The sequence below is a fragment of the Dermacentor albipictus genome, chromosome 1, assembly GCF_038994185.2.
Source record: "Dermacentor albipictus isolate Rhodes 1998 colony chromosome 1, USDA_Dalb.pri_finalv2, whole genome shotgun sequence".
Taxonomy (NCBI): Eukaryota; Metazoa; Arthropoda; class Arachnida; order Ixodida; family Ixodidae; genus Dermacentor; species Dermacentor albipictus.
This window is the reverse complement of record NC_091821.1, coordinates 454,844,369-454,862,168: the sequence shown is the minus strand read 5'-3', so window position 1 is coordinate 454,862,168 and position 17,800 is coordinate 454,844,369.

Sequence of the window (17,800 nt, the reverse complement as noted above, 5' to 3'; positions counted from 1 at the left end):
GTCAGAAAAATAGTCAGAAGCATGAAGAAGTGATTTAAAATATAGAAGCATCTTATTTATAAACAAAATTCAATTCTAGGCTTCTGCATGCCAAAACCACCATAATAATATGAAGTATGCCGTAGTGGTGGGCTCCGCATTGATTTTGACCATCTGAACACAACCTGAGGACGACGTGCACCCAATTCGCGGTACACGAGCGTTTTTTGGATTTCGCCCAATCGAATCCGCAGCCGCCGCAGCCGGGGATCGAAGCTGCGACCTCATGCTTGTATAGCGGTTTTATGCGAGAGCTTCGTTCTGGCGTTATTCCGACACAAAATGTCCCCTCGGAAATCTGGGGACTTTTTGCTGGGGAATCTTGCTTCTAGATGTGCTTTTGCCTAGGTACTACAGAGGACGACGTGCTTTGCTTCGGGGACGTCCTAGATCAGCGGCAAATACAGAGTTTCTAATGGCGAAGCGTTAGTTTTTTGTCGTCAGTGGTTGACCCGTGTCACTGGCCGGAAGCACATAACAAAAAGCTTCGCAGTGCGTCTTCAACGCGCAAACAGTGGCACGTTCGTCGGTGACGGGAGCAGTACACGTACCACACGGGCACGCTATACGCATCCGCGGTCCAGCCATGAACAAGAACTCCGATTCGCTGTAACAACGTGCCATTGATTGGTCTGCGTCCGCTAAAGCGGCACCTACCTCTTTTTCTCTCTCTCCGTGGAAGCGATCACTCGATTAGGGGATTCGGACATCATCTATTCTCAACAATGACTCCGTCGTAGTAACACATGACAGGCTTGAAGGCGGTGCTTTTGTGCACTGCAGGCTCCGAAAGCAAATTTAGGAGCCAATTATGGCCACAATTGTTTTGTCCCAATCGCAGATCCCAGCGATGGCTCCGAGAGTTGAGGAGTGCGATCTTACAACGTCCGATTACGGCTCAGAAAACGAACCGTTCACTTATACGCGAACCGTTGTGAGATGGTTATTTTTTGCTTTCGCTTTTTAGCGGCGCGAATACAACACGCCAGCGCGCTCGATCTGAGCTCCCGAGGTATCGGCCGCTCTTGATATTCCGCGGCAGCATGGCTGGCCGGCCTAAACAAACCGTGGTTAAAGCGGCTACCTCTTCGCGTCGCCTCCCACTAATTGGTGATCCGGACGACCGAACCCAGCATGCCAGCATCAACACGCCGACTCTACCAAGGCGAGAGTGATGTGGCTTCGCGTGGTCCAGCAGACGTCCCGCGTTTGTAGGGTTCCTGGAATTCTATATCGACATGTTGGACATCTGGTTCATCCTTTGCTTCTGTAAAGGGCCGATCACGCAGTCTAATCAAAGCACATTGGTGAGTCTGACGAATATTGTCGAAGCGAGGACAGTGACACAGGATGTAGTCGATGCTTAAGCTTCACACCTGCACTTAGACCATGTGGGCGAGTCAGAAATTCCAATGAGATAGTTGTACAACTTAGTGAAGGCTAATCTTGAAAAGCTTGCTAGTAACTGCAGCTTTGGTGATGGGTCGAGGCTGTATAATCGACGCGGTTAGAGTTCTGCGGAGTACTCCAGTGACTCAACGTGATGGTACGCGTGAGATGGCGAAGCTCTCATGCCACTTCTGCTTTTGACAAAGGTATACGTATCCGCCTCGTGCACTGCAAAATCCCTTGATAATTTAAAAGTACCGCCACTCTTGGAACTTTGCCGCCGACGTCCGACCTCATCGCGTCCTTCTCGCCTCTTGCGTGTCCCCTCCGCTGGAACTGGTTTTGCGCACCCTTTTCTGCACGACGATTGGTCTCCCTGCCGTTGCCTTCGAAGACGCACGGACCTTGCGTTTTGCTTGCGTTTTTCTTTTTCATTGGCGCCATTTTTCTCCTCAGCTCGGCTGGCTCGGCGCAGCGAACGTTGCGTGCTGTGTTTCCTGCGGCGTTGTTCTACGGCTACACCATGCAGTAGCGCATATAACTGCAGCAAGAAGCCTGAAGATGGTTATGCAGTTCTTATGATGCCACAAGGAAAGTGTGACGGCTTTCGCAGGAAGCAGTGGCTGCACAACATTGGCCGAGGCGCTTTGTTGCGGCAAAGAACAGTGTTGTTTGCGCGGTAAGGCGCCTTTCTCATTGCTCGTAACAAAGCATCCCCTGATGCTGCATTTATTTTATTCTTCCGGCCTGCTCATAATCGCCCTTGCTGCGACAATTTGTACGTTGCATAAAAAATGGGCTTGTCCTCTGTTTGGCGAATATTCTGTTGAGAAACCATCACCTCGTTCGTCGTCAACTGTTATTCAGTCGGAAATGTAGCACTATAGGTTCTGCTTTCGCTGTGAACAATTACGTGCAAAGGCACAGCGTCTTGATAACACTTTTCGTGATTTTCAGAATCCATTGCCTGTTTTACTGCAAATCGAAATAGCGTCTTACAAAAGAACTTTCTTTCCAGTTTACTGCGATGTAAACTAGAATATGCGTTAGTAGCATGGGCGCCCCATCAAAAGGTAATGTGGGCCAAAATAGAGAAGGTGCAACGCCGGGCGGCGCGCTTTATTTGCTCGAAATATAGAAGGACAGACTCAGTTTCGGCGATGTTAAAGTCTTGCGGTCTTGAACTATTGGAAGTTCGGTGCAAGAAGCAGAGAGTAAAAACGTTATTTCAAATAATCCATGGTGAACTAAAAATTAATAAAGAGTTGTATTCAAAACCTCCAGGCAGACTGAGCTCCCGCTTAAGTCATAGTGAAGCTATTAAACCGTACTTGTCCCGAACCAATGCCTTTCGTTGTTCGTTCTTCCCAGATTCAATAGAGCTGTGGAACAAGCTGCCTGCAGAAATTGTTCGCAGTTCTGATACTGCATTGTTTACAAATGCAATCAAGGTTCTTTACTAAAATGTACCATGTGGATATTGTAAAGTGTTTTTCTTTTCTTTTTTTCTCTTTTTCCTTTTTTTCTGTTTGTGTGCGTGCGGCAGCTGGTTGAACATTTGAATACATGCCTTACAGTATGTATATAGTATCTTGTATTGTATCCGTAGGACACTGTAGTGTATGTGCATATTTCTTTTGTATCTGGCTGTCTTATGAACGTATATGTAACATCCCTCCCTGTTATGACCCTCAACTGAGGGTTGACAGTATTTCTAAATAAATAAAATAAAAATAAATGTGTGCGTCAGTCACTTAAGTAAATGCAGGCCCTGAAAAAAATGAATGGCAAGTATACCGGTGGTTGGATGGATGGATGGATACTATGAGCGTACTTTTTGGAACGGGGTGGTGGGTTGCGCCACTAAGCTCTTGTTGTTATGTTGTCGAATGTCCCACCTATGTTCAAAAGAAGAAAAAAAAGCAAATAAACAATCTAACGACGAATTCCCACAACCCAACTTTCTGAACCCCTATTGTGAACTTTGTTTTTGTACGCCTGCGTTTGCCGTTTCCCTACTTCCACCAATCTTCCAATCGCCTCTTACTATCGTCTCTGTTATTGCGGACATGGTATTGCGGGTGATGAGCGCTAGCTAGTACACAATGAGTTTTTTCTTTCTTTTCAGATCACGAATTTGCTTTGAATTGGCCTGCTACGCACGCATGAGTGGTTGACGATTAGTATTTGGTTTTCTCACGGATACAGGCATTGTGCAGGGGATGTTCACGATTGCGCACGTTTGCTCGCACCGAAATTTCGCAACCGTCCTATTCATTTTAGAGACCACAACGCAAAGGCTATTTTCACATTGAGGATGACAAACACATGGATGGACGATGCGCTCGCGACTAATTCATTATAAGAAGGCACGCTGAATATACTATCTGCGGCGCGCATGCATGCACAGGTAAGGAAAAAAAAATAGCCAATACACAGAGGGATGTGGCACAAGCAAGACTAGATCAGATGCGCAAATTAAAGCATCGAATCATCAGGCATGAAAAAATGTTTGGAGTACAGAGCTTGCCTCAAAGCTCCTTTTACGTCAGTATGCCCCATTCCTACGGTTTTAAAGGGACACTAAAAGCAAATATTAAGTCGAGCAAGATTGAACGATTCTGCTTCTGTTATAGCGATTGCTTCATTCGTAATGAAGACAGAGTTTCTGTAAACGAGAAAATGACGAAAAATAGAAAATCGCAGTGGCGCCATCTGTTGTCGACTATGGTGCGTCTTATGTGTGGCGTCAGTACCTCTGGTTCACAGAGAGCGGCGGCGACCCGCCACTTCGCACGGCGGCGCTTTCCTCCGTTTACAACGGCCGAGACCATAGAGTTAGTAGAACAACTCTAGAGGAAAAGCTGGGCCGGAAAAGTGGGAACCTCTAGGGCGCCGCCCTGTTGCTACTGGTCAATGTGGCCAGCGCAATTACTATTGAAAGAGCTGAGAACAAGTACAGGTCACCTTATGCTTTGTCACCTAAAAACGCATACCTGATGGCTTTATGAAGGTGGTACGTTAATATTAAGTTTACAGAAAGCGATCGCTAAGTCCGTGACTTATGTAAATCACGATGTACGCATTCATGCAATAAAGGATGACGCGAATTTCGGTTTCGAATCTGTTTTTTGGATGCGTAGTAGTTTCGTTTCACATGCGATCGCGCGTCGACATCGGACGCTATGACACACTCGTGCCTTATGTGCCACCGAAGTCCCGAAGTGGTCTGGCATATACCTTCACATGTAAGTAAACGAATTTATCTCCTTGTTGAGAATATCACGCGAGTAGGCAGCTCTTGTGGTACATCACAATCATTCGAGAAGCGTCACAGTAGAGCATTTTTCTGCATGCGGAGCGGTGTTTTTATTTGCAGGTTTCCCTTCAGTAGGAAATTGCTGGACAGGCAGGCCAGCGCACCGGAATTGTACTGGCGAAGCCACAAGCAACTCAAAGAATCTGTTTAATTGTTGCACTTTGAACAATCATGCTTCTACAAAGGCCACAGCAGAAAAACAGCCTGATGACCGAGTATTTCTGTGCCACGAAGTAATCAAGAGGCGAGTGCCTAATGCGGACGAAATAGAGTGCATCGAGACTTAGAACGACAGAAAGCTGAGCTAGTTCGTAAGGATTCATTATGCAAAACAGAGGTGAGGCGTGCAGACAGGACACAAGAGTAGAGAAGTGGGCGGCGCGCGTGTTGTTTGCTTGTAAATACTCTACTCTTGTTTCCTGTCTGCACGCCTCACCTCCGTTTTGCATAACGAGTGCATCAAGCCACATATTAATAGCTTAGGCGTTTTATTAACTGTGCAATATTTTCAACACTTCCTTGCATGCCATTTCATGTGGCATATCTTTTCTGGTCACAAATTTGTGCAGCGAATCTATTTGCATGATCGACTCCGGGCCTGTGGGACCGTTCACTTGCACTTGATGCTGAGTCTTTTACATGTACCCATAAACTGCAGATATGCACATCAGATCCCTGCGAGCACTTTCAAAATTCAATTATTTTCGACAACAGGCACATATGCAATACTGACATAATCCGGAATACCACTAAGCAGCTGGGACACATTTTTGTTGACCATACTCGCAGGTAAAATAAGTACATCATGTGGACAGCTCCAGCTCATTTTCCTTAAGTCAGTGTGTACAAGGGTTATGCAAAAATAATTTTTTTCTCGCGCACCGATTATTTTGCTTTATAAGCAAGAGAACCCACCACGTTAGTGTAACGTATCTTGTGCATCACACTAATATGTGCTTTCATTTACCAAGTGAGATGAGTTACTTTTATGGCTCATTCAGTCATATCACACTGCAAGCTGCATTCATCAATCTTCAATGGGATTTTGCAAATGTTTAATGAAACATGTTTCCCTTTTATGCAGATATGCAATGGCAAGCCCTTCCGTGTGTCCCAAAGGTAAAATTTAAGCTCTAAATTAAAGAAGACATTTCTAGTCAGAAACAAGCAAAAATAGTGAATGCAGAGTATCAGAAGCCCAAGGTACAGAAATTATGAGAAGTGTCGAATGATTTTAAGGAAAGAGTCGTATTTAAAAATGCAAGACCCTTTAGTGGAGGTCAAGCAAGTCAATATAGGTAGAATACTCTGCAAAATAATGCGAGTGAGGGGATGTCAAACAATGGGTCAGGAAATGCATTGTTTTTCTGCAAAACAAAAGCTGATTGCCATTACATAAGTCACTTTAGCATCATGATAAATTCAGAAATAAACCAAAAAACAAGACACGCAAAAATAAACAAAACATTTAATGATATTTCAGCAGAACTTTTTGTTGGGCTAGTTGGTGCATATTACTGAAGTACTATAGCGCCAAACAGACGACACAAGAAGAAGAGACACGGACATAAGCGCTCGTCCGTGTCTCTTCTTGTGTCGTCTGTTTGGTGCTATAGTACTTCAGCCATTTAATGACGCTCTCTCCACACTGGGATAAATAAAAACAAACACATCACATCTAATGTGGACATATCAGATGCCTTGTGAAACATAAAGGAACAATTCAGTTTCGAGCTATGGCACTTGCCGCATAGATGTGGGGGGGCCTTGCACCAATAGTGATAGTTACCACTGCATTTAGAAATTGAAAGCATTCGTGCAGACAAGGATGATTCTTTATATTTTTGGCTACCACTTCAAATGCCTCCACCAAGTGTTACAATGCTGCACGCAGCCATACTAAGGATCTCGCAACAACACCTGCAGGTAAAAAGCAGAAGCAGTCAAAGTGCTGGTGTGTTCTGGACACTATGTTTGAAAACTTTTAGGCAAGAAGAGTGCAAGAAGCAGACATAACTGCATTTACTTCCATAATTCCCCATTTAAATGGCCTTTTCTTTTTGCTTAGACAATGCCTACGCCTAGCCACAGCAGCTCCCTCATACAGACTCCGCAAACCAAGAGGCCATGGAGGCAAATGCAGGTAAGAGGCAATAAGCAATAGCACTGGTATCGACATTCATCTAATTTCTTTTTATTTCGTTTAGGCAGCCAGCACACCTCGAACAGCCACCTTGGCTGCGGGTGTGTCACCCTAGTCGCCAAGGAAACATTTGAGGGAAAGTGACAGGCAATGTGAACAGCCACTCCTCCATGTAAACAATACTCTTTCTCTCGGATGACTCCTACGCCTCACCACGCCAGCACACTTGTGCACAAAGATGCCGCGGAGGCACGTGCAGGTCAGAGGCAAGAAGCAGTGGCACTGGTGTCGACATTTACCCAATTTCTTTTTCTTACACTGAGGCAGCCAGCACACCTCGAACAGCCACCTCGACTGCGGGTGTGTTAGTTGATCCCTGTTGTACATATGCTCATAATAAACTTCAGTAAACTTGAACTTCATAATAAACTTGAAGGCAAATGGTACATTGATGCATTGTATTTTTGAACATTTATTGTACACATACAATATATGTTATACTTTGCAGTGCTACAGAGCGTATTTTGAAGCTTCCCCCTATATTTTGCACCTTTAATTACGTATGTGTTGTGTGGCCCTCAATGCAGTTCATGTTGTAGCAGCTGCTTTGTCTGTGTATCGCACATTGGCTTAAGCTCGTGATATCCACATACTTCTCTCACATATACAAAATAAAGTTCCATGTAGTCCTCAGTGTTACAACAAAAAATGAAAGTAAACAATCCGATCGTGGAATTATGTTTATTACAGTGATTCCTACGACAGTTACTGACAAGTTGACAACTTGAACTGGTCAATCGGTCCATATATATATAGCCTCCTCTATTTTTCAAAAATAAAGGAGGCTATGATCCGTCATGGCAAGGAATTGTATGTATACATAAAAAAAAGGGGGTATGTGTGTGTTTGTAGTGGGGGTATAGGATTAGGGCGGTACGAAAAAATGTACCAACACCGTCCTCTAGACCCATTCCGTTGAGGTACCGTAACAAAACGTATTATGCATAAAGTTCATACAACCAACTCTGATATTACTACAGACGCCAGGCGACGCGAGCTACATTTGTCATGATGCATTCGCGACTGCACCGGATGCCCTCCACATTATTCTCGTTAATCGTGCTCACTGCGCCGAGGCAAAAGAAAGACCATGGGCGCAGGTGCCTTTAAAGTATCTCGACCTTGCGAGGCACGGCTGCGCGTGCCAGGGGAGCTGTCCGTGCGAACACTCCCTGGCACACACCTGCCTCGGCGGCCCCAACCTACGTACTGTTCTGCTTCGAGCTTTGATCTCCCCACTGTCCCTCGGGTGCCCTGGAGTTCCTGCGCCGCCTGCTCTACTACCATCTCAGGTGCTCTCCTGAGACTTCCGTTTGTCGGTTACATGTGCCCTACAGCTGGATCATTACTTATAATAATAAAAAACCCGATCTATCGTCACGACGATAGATCGCGAAAGCGGCTTTTGCAACATACCGCGCCCGTGCGAAGATAATTACGGAACGCCAACGAGGAATCTGACCACAGCTTCGAGCTCGTAACGTCGTCGAGTGACACTCCTGCAACAGGCGTGACCGCTGAAAACCGCATACCGCCAGAAGCTTGAACAGGATCATCCCTCGGTTGCATAACTGCCAGCTCTACGGCCAACATGGACCACACCCACACCATCCCGCAACATAGAATAAAGAACCGACTTATGAAGCCCAAACACACGGCTGCACGCACACATCACAACACTTCAAGCGAGACGCCATGCTGCTACGCTGCTACTGTTGCCGGATTAAAACTGACTACTGTCACCAAGTCTAACAAGCGTCTCAGGAGCTGGCAACCTCGGCGCGTAGCAACATGGCGGCGCTCTTGAGGTTCCCGATTTTAATGCATGGGCCCTATGGGTAGCTTGTCCTCTAGAGTCAGTATAGTAACTCTATGGCCGAGACGGCAAGCCAGCTCGGGCAGCGGAGGCTCAAGTAACCTGATCAGAAGCAGGGCAACAGAATGACTTACGTAAGCTGAACAGCTACTCCCGCCAAGCAGTACGCTTTCTATATGGAGCTAGATCAATTGTCTACAACAGACATAACAACGGCATAGAGGGAGGTCACGTGGAGACGACGTCAAGTCCCCCGCTTTGGCTCGGGCGGTTCAAATTGAGAAGCAGCAGCGGGACCTTCGACGGAAATTTCCTAGGCAAAATAGGGATATATTGGCATGCAGAAAACGATGATAGACTTCTAGACGAATACTCTGTCGATCTAGCGCGACTTAATGCTTTCCTCTAGTGTTCCTTTAAGAAGAGACAAACCTCCTCATAAAAGTTACCTCCGGCCTTTTCGAAGTTGTTATCACCATTTTTCAAAGTTTTGTGCACCACAGTGGCACGCAACTGGCCCAAAGTCATGCGCCTCCACCGAATGCTGCGGCCCGCCCGCGGGAGCAAAGGACAAATAGCGTGCCGCTCGTGCGCAGTCGGCGCGCAAGGATAATCGACGAGGAAAGCGCCGTGGGGAGCAGCGTTCTTCTTAAAAAACGCGACAGCATTAAAGGGAGGCTGAAAGGTTTTCCAGAAAAAATGAGTGAAGAGCAGTACGCCGTGGTTTTCAACCCTCTGAATTCGAATATCGCATCGAAATTGAGTGAAAGAAAGCGCAAACATATTTTATTTCGACAAAAAGTGCAGCAGCAGACACGCCCAGCTCGCGCGCCTCGTTTCCGCGTGTGATTGGTCGGGCGCCCCGTGACGTCAACAATGGTTCGGCTTGCAGACGACGAGTGAACGCGACAGCCATCGCCTCGCTTGCAGCGCTGTCGCGTGCAAGATCACTTGTAAGGTGTTTATACTTGTACATACTACACGTACGTACATACTTGTACATACTACATGTACGAGCCGATTGCGAAGAGCCGGCCTCTCCAAGAAGCAACAAATGCTGGTGCAAGTACTGCTTTCCACGCGAACGAAGGCGAAGTGTTAGTATCTCCTTGTGTTGGAAATGTTCTTTGGCGAGTATGTTTTTTGCTAAGCTGCATTCAGCGTTCCAGTGAGTACGTTTCCGGGCAAACAATTGTAGTGTTATGTTCCTGCATAACTCCTCGCAGAACGTAAGCGGTGATGCGATCTTCAGCATTTGTGCGCTGCCCCAAAGCTGTCGGCAATCTACACAGACGGTTTAAACGCGGGAAAAGTTTACCGGCTGTTGTAGCACGTGTTGTATAGAACCTTCATCAGCGCGCCATCCGCACGCTACTCGTAACCGGCGAATTCCGTCGGCTACGTGAGATGGTCGGTTTCTTATGTGTGCGAGAGAAGGGGGAGTGCAGCGTCTTGGCATGAGCAGGCTTTCCAACACATGCAAACTTTACGCTTGCACTGCGTTATGGTAGCTGCATGCAGGCTGTTTCACAACACACGTGCGAATAGAAAATTCGCGGCGCTTGGCGATGAAACCTGCGTCAAGGGTGGGCGATAAACATGCACCTTCCGTTCAGCGTGCTAACATTTTTTTTTAGGAGAACCCAAAGCACGCATTATTGATAAACTCCGGTAGTAATCGTCACGGAAGTGGTTAGAGCACAACACTTGTTCTTGAGCGCTTGAAGTTGTTTCGCTTCACAGCAGCCTCCCACTTAGCTGAAAGCTTCTTGTCTTGCAGGAACTAATGGAACATCGGAACATCGTCGCGGCCGCTGGTGTTCGTGCAAGCGTAGGCTGCACAGAACGCCGGCATGATCGGCCTACAAGTTCAATTGATGCTGCACACGTCATCTACCACTCCTATATACACACAAATAAAGGAATGTAGGGTCGAGCGAAGCAGATTAGGACGGCACGCACGCAAATATGAGCCCGGTCAGGCACGGTCGCGGAGACTGCGAAGGAGCGGAACACCAGTGTTGACGTCACTAAGCCACGGTTTCCGGTCTCCGCTCGCATCGTCAGCAGCAGCGCGTGGCGCTCGACGGGGGGCGGAGCTACAGCGCAATTTTAACTGACGATTGCGTAGCTCCTAAGTGAAAAATCCCCCCCCAAAATTTTACCTTCATGGTTTATAAGGTTCCCGCATCCGTGTATGAGCGTCTTATTGAATTCGACACTCTTCAGCTTCCCTTTAAGGAGCTCGTGTCGCAGAAAAGCCGGTGTCGTCCGCGTCAGCGGCGTTGGCCGTGAGCGATAAATCCCAGAAGGCACTTCATAAATAAAAAAACATCTTGCAAGATCGGCCGGTGGGAATCGAACCAGGGTCTCCGGAGAGTGAAACGGAGACGCTACTACTCAGCCATGAGTTCGATCGTTCAAAACTGGACAAAATCGCCTCTAGTGAATGCAGTGTTGCCTTAGAAACGTGCCGTTGAAAGTTATACCGCGGTGTATATCGGTAATTATGACCATGTAAATTACAGAAGTCGCAGTTTCACAAGTAGAGAAATACGTTTCCGCTACATTTCTTCCGCGCTCTGCTGTTAAGAATGGCGAGCTGCGAAACAAGATTGCCACACAGTTACGACAGGGCGACACGACACGCACCTCTCCCTCTCCGTCGCTGCAGCTGGGAGGCGTTCGAAGAAGCGGCCTTTGCGCTGGAATCCGCCGCCTTCCTCCAGCCCCTTCGACATTGTGACGGAACTAGTTCGGTGCGTGAACAATGATTCCGGAGTTCCCCAACGCGGAGCTGATTTGACACGCATGGACAAGCTGCCGCGGGAACGACGTATTTTTGTGCTTCTCACGGTTCGGCGTGGCACGGAACAACGAGCGACCCTCGATCGGCAGCGATAATTCCCGGAACGGCACCCCTCCAACACCGTCGTTTGGGCATCGGAATGTGTGTGCCTTTGTGTCTGTAAACTGATCTGCAGAGCAGCGGCGAGTTGGTGATGAGTAAACGAACAGTCGCCGCGTCGTATGACCGGCGGATCGAGTGTATAAAAACTGTGGTTGTGCGAAGGCTGAGGACACTTCTCTTGAGCAGTCATGTTAGACTGATTCACTTCTCTCATGCAGTCATGTTGGACTGATACTCTTTTTCTCAAGCAGTCATGTTAGGACTGATTTAATTTCTGTAAATAAACCCTTTTCCTCGTTCTCGATGAGAAACAGTTCTTCACTTCATCAACGATCTCAGCGTAAATAAGTTGGACGACGGCATGGGCCAGCTACCTTCGAATTCATGCCGTACTCCAATCTTGGCAAAGGACCACGGACGATGGGATTGAGCCCCCAATCCTGACACTGCGCACACGCAGAGCCATCTTGCGGCAAACACAGAAGACTCCCTCCTCGTAATGTACGGCACTGCACTGACACGTGGCGCGCCACTCGCCCCATGATCGCGTCCGCCTTCATGGCGCGTCACGGCCCGGCCCGTCGCGTGCCGATCGCGACGTTTGGCTCGCGTAGATAGTTTGAGTAGGCGGTGCGAACGGGGTGCGATACTGCTATCGCGCTCCACTCTTGAAGGCGAAGCTTAAGCGTCCTCCAATATTTTTCTTTGCGTATTCTTTTTCTCTCGTCGTTGCATCCCTTTTCTCTTCCCGGGTACAACGTAGCCAACCGGAAATAACTTCTGGCTAACCTCGATGTCCTTCCTTTGCCTTTCTTTCTTTCTCTCTCTTTCTCTCTCTCTCTCTTTGGTGCAGAGTTACGAATTTAACTTAGTGCTTCTGTTTATTGTGAAACATTTTCAGAGTAAATATACAAATTTTAACCAAGTCAACTTTCTAGTAAGTCGGAAATAAACTTTGCTGTAGTAAAAGTTCTAGAAATGCTTACTATGATATGTTGTACGCTTCTAAAATCACCGTGCTGTTGTCGCAAATAATTGCGCAAAGGAGAACACGTCTAGATGAAATGCACGATATGGTGCTCTGCCCCCAAAGCGCACATAATCATTTATAGCGCCCATTTTAGCTGTAGCTTGTAAACGCATATATAGGTATTTAGTTTTAAAGAGCGATAGAATGAACGATACAGCTCACAACATCGGAGTACACAACGACGGAAAGCGTAATAAATTAGGAATTAATCCGCTTGCGATACTGCAGTTCTTTACAATTTGACTGAACATCCAACAGCACAATTTTGATGCAGCTCAATGAGCAGATTTAGGTATAAGCGAAAAAACTGGCAAATAATGCACTGGCGTGGAGGCTGAATCGGCACCGTGCGAAAAACGCACATCGTTGACATCCTGCGGAAGGGCGGTTACTGCGGAAACCCGAGTTACTGCGCGCGATCTTCTGCGAAAAAAATACATCATCGGATTCACCTGTCCGTCTGTCTGGAACTGTCGCTCACACTAAATTAGCCCTCTTCCTCAGCGTAGGCGCGCGTTTGCTGTTACCCGCCGCTGTAACTTGGCGACTACGGCATCGCGCTGCTGAGCTCGAGGTCGGGGGTACGACAGGAGCGAAATGCGACAATGCTCGTGTACTTAGATTGAGGAGCACGTCGACAACTCCAGGTGGTCAAAATCAATCCGGAGTTCCCACCTATGGTCGTTCATAATTAGATCGTAGTTTTGACACGTGAAACTCCAGGATTTATTGGTGAAAGCTTTACTAATCGCGTCGAGCCGAGTTTCGCCGTAGCAAGTAATTTGACCTTCATTTGACCGCAGCTGTGCTGTAGCCTTGGCAACGCATCACGTGAATCGCCGCGCCGAGCTCCGTCGCCGCCGCCGGCTGCGCGCATGCGCTCTCCGCAGCTGGGTCACCGCCTGACCACGACTCGCCGCGCGCCTGGCCTTCACCTCCGAGAACTTTGCAAGGCTGGCGCGCAACCTCCTCTCCCAGCCGCCTACGTCACGACCACGGGATGGAGGGTGATAGCCATGTGGTGTGGAGACTGCATTCCCGCATTCGCTCGGGGGATGGCTGTGTTAGTGCAAACTTGTCATCGAATTCCTTCGTGTTGGTTGTCTTGGAAATAGGAGCCGTGTTCAAGCACACATCAGAATGCCTGGCTCATGTTGTGCCCCGAATTGCAAGTCTAACTACCATGTGAAGTGCTGAAGTGTCCGCGTTTACAGGTTTCCGAGCTACCCGCAGCAGAGAGCGGCGTGGACAAAGGCCGTTTCTCGGGAATATATCTCGCCAACAAAGCATACTGTGGTAAGCGTCGCTTTTTAAAATAAGCGCTTTTCGTTATGTTTGTTGTGTTTATTGCGGCACACTAGCTCTTTCTCCTGAAGGTATTTGTGTAGTCGGTGTTCATGCTCGCTTCGACCGTTTCACGTATGCGTCCATAGAACTATACATCCTTTTTTTTTTCAGCTGTGCGAGAATCATTTTGTTCTGACAGACTCCGTCAGAACGGCAACGTACACGGATGCGCACACCGGCAAGGTGATTGAAGTGCCGCTGGAGCGCGTTCGCTTTAAGCAAACAGCATTGCCCAGTGTGTTCGCCGACTGTCCGAAGTATATATTCCGCCCAACAGCGTCCGCCTGGGAGGCTCGTGCCAGAATAAAAGAAGGCTCGTTCAGAAGCTGCATCGTTGCAAAAAGCTATTGAGCATTCTGTCGCCGCACAAGCAGAAGAAAACCGGAAGAACAAAGTAGGTAGTTTCGGAGAGTTTTGCGATGCTCTTTCAAACTTCTCGATTTCCGACTTCTGGACCGTGATTGCCAAAGAGTCAAAGGTTATATTCTTGGACCTAGCACTTCAACATGCTCCCGCTGTGCGTAGTTCGGTGACAGTGTCAGCATAACTGTGCGTTGAAGTGTTGATAGGAGAATCCCGCATCGAGAACCTTTCCAATGTTAATAAGCCTTCACAGTTGCGAGACCTCAGACAGCTATTGCAGTGTGTTGAGCAGCTACAAAGTAGCTGCTTTGCGGATGGAAACCAAAGGGCTCGCCGTCTTCTGTAAACTGTGTTGGTGCTGCTCCATGATGTGTGACGGTGGTGACGTCCTGGCTGCGAGGAGCGCCGCGTTCGCGAAGTCAGTGCGAACTTGGCCACGAGTGAGAGCCAGGTCGGGCCGTCTTCTCTGAGCGTTGCGCGGGAGGCTTTGAGCCATCTTGGCCGAGCGAAGCCATCTTCGCCAAAGGCGTCTGCTACGGCGTTGGCCACGCGAATCGCGGTTGCCGTAGTGGAGGCATAGAGAAAGAAAAAGACTATGGTAGAGGCCTTTGGCGGACGCCACAGCGACGCGTTGCCGGCACTCGCGTGTTTTGAAAGCGATCTGCGACGTGGCCAAAGTGCGTGTTCACGCGGGCCTCATCTTCAAAGCGATCTGTGATGTTTGAAGAGTGCGCGTAGTGCCGGCAGCTTCGTATGCGCCGTGCTTTCGACGTTTCGTTCGCGTTGAAGTGAGATATGCACGTAGGCCAATTCGCTTGCCGCTGCCGCGATTCCTCACTCCAGAATTTTGACAGCGAGTTTCCGCGCTTATCGAGCGAGATGTGTTCATGTTTACCCGCGCGCGCCTGACACCGTGCTGGTTAATTTAGTTAAAGCACGTTGGCGGGCTAGTTGGTTTGAATTCATGATATAATGTGTAAGCGCAATTGAACAAGGACATCGAAACAAACAGACACATAAAGACAGCGCTGTCTCTGTGTTTCTGTTTCTTTTTACATCCTCGTTGAGTCACGCTTACACATTATGCCATTGTTAATTTAGTTAGAAAGCGAATGTTTACAAGTCACTAATTTACTATCGCAATGGGTGCTTCGCCTTTCGGGCGAAGTTCACGATAGGCTCATGGTAAAGTGGCACGCACAAAGACGTTCACTGAAAAGCAGGACATACCATCTGCACTTGTGTCACAACCTGCTAGAGCATCGGGTTGCTGTTCTTGAGAATGAATGAATGAACTTTATACCTCCTTTAAGAGAGGAGAGGGGCCAGGGGGGTGGTGCAGAGATGGAGGTCTAAGTACTTCAGTCCCAGCAGGCATCCATCACCACATTATGTAGCTACACGTCGGTCTACCAGTCGTCGTAGGCCTCCGCTACCTCCTCAGCCCACCTCAGGACTCGGTCCTGTATGGTGGGATCACAGCTTCGCAGGGCAGTCTCCCACAGCTCTTCGCTACAAATTAATGGTTTGAGCGTGCGGGGAGAGTTTTGATGGGGCATTGCCACATGATATGGGAGAGATCTGCTATCGGGACAGGGCAAAAGCGACACTTGGGTGTCGGGTATGTGGTGGGAAAGAGTAAGTGCAAGGTGCGCGTAGTAATAAAATTGCGAGTTTGTAGTTGGCGCCACAGTATTTCTCTCTGGCGCGTTCTAACCACAGAGCGAGGCGGATACAATAGGCGTTGGTGTCTGTAATGTGTGCAAATTTCATGGAATGTGACGAGTGTGTCTTTATTGGTGTGTTGTTGGGAGTCATAGGGTTCTAGAGTTAGGCCCAAACTTGCGGCCCCTCGGTCCGTGAATCCTCGAGAAGTGGCATGAGCCATTTCGTTGCCTTGGAGTCCTTGATCTGCTGGAGTCCAGACTAGAGCGATGTCGTTTTCTGGTGGGTGAGCGACAAGTAGAGAGTGCGCGAGGTCGTTAATGTAGCCGTTACTGAAGTTCTGGATAGCCGAGGTGGTCTTGACTGATGCTGAACAAGCAGTGTTGCCCTGCTTGTCTGCAACCGCTAGATCATAACGATGTCTATTGGTGTAGGCTGCAGCGTCCACCTATAGCAGACTCCTACAGCCTGTACATAGCTGTGTTGTAGCGCCTTGGCTCGAAGTTTGCGGCGTTTGACGTGTAATTCGGGATACGTGTTTCTGGCTAGGGGCTGGATGTGGTATTGGCCGTGTATGTTCCGAGGAAGTTGATGTCGCTTGCTCTCGTTGAATGATGGAGCATGATGAAGTTGTCTCAGAATTTCACGCCCAGCTTCAGTGGTGGTAAATCTGTGGCATTGCGTTGATAGATGTGCTTCGGTTAATTCTTGAAGGGTATTTAGTATAACCGCGGTCATTACCTTTGTGTGGATGCTCTAATTGGAACACCAATAGCGGCTTTGTGTATCTTGCGGATCAAGTAATTCACAGTATCTTCTTCCTGCCTAGAGATTGAGAGATATGGTAGTGCGGAGGTGATTTTGCTTAAGACAAAAGCCTTGATTAGCTGAATTAGCTCCTTCTCTCGAAGCCCTCAGTGTTTGTTGGAGATCCTCTCTATGAGGCGGAGCGTATTATCTACCGTTGTTTGTAGTGCTTGCAAGGTATGCTGATTTGCTCGGTAGCGTTGGAGATGTAATTCTAGGACGCTTATCCTGTCTACCTGGGGTATAGGGTCCCCTTCAATCGTGAGTTGTATATTCGAGGGGGGGGGGGAGAGAGTCCTGAAGCGTCTCGTGAGGGACAGAAGGAGAAGCTGTGATTTGGTAGAGGAGCACCTGAGATTCAATTCGTGACCTACTTGTTCGACCTGATCAATTGCTGCTTGGACGGTGTCTTGGATGTGCCCGTCAGAAACTCCCGTCATCCACAGCGTAATATCGTCCGCGTACAGTGTGAATCGGAGGTCAGGAATCTTCTTGAGAGTGAAAGCTAAAGGTCGCATAGCCAAACTGAAGAGAAAGGGGGAAAGTACTGCCCCTTGGGACGTGCCAGTGCTTCCTAAACTTATTTGACCAGATTGTTCGCTGCCTAATTGGAGCGTCGCAGTGCGCTTCGCGAGGAAGCTGCGCATATATATAGCGGTAGATTCGCTCCCCGCAGTTTATACTGCTAAGTTCGCGTAGTATGGCCAAGGGGTACACGTGCTGAAATCACCCACGATTTCGTCCTTGAGAAAGCTTAAGGACGTAGGCTCGATTCCGCTCAACATCGGATGCATTTAAGAGCTTTTTGTCACCGATGTAGAGAGGCACGTTCCCAGTGGCAGTTACTTAGTTACCCAAGTTGGCGTCAAAGACATTCACTGAAGAGGGGCTCGCACCTACTGGCACACACC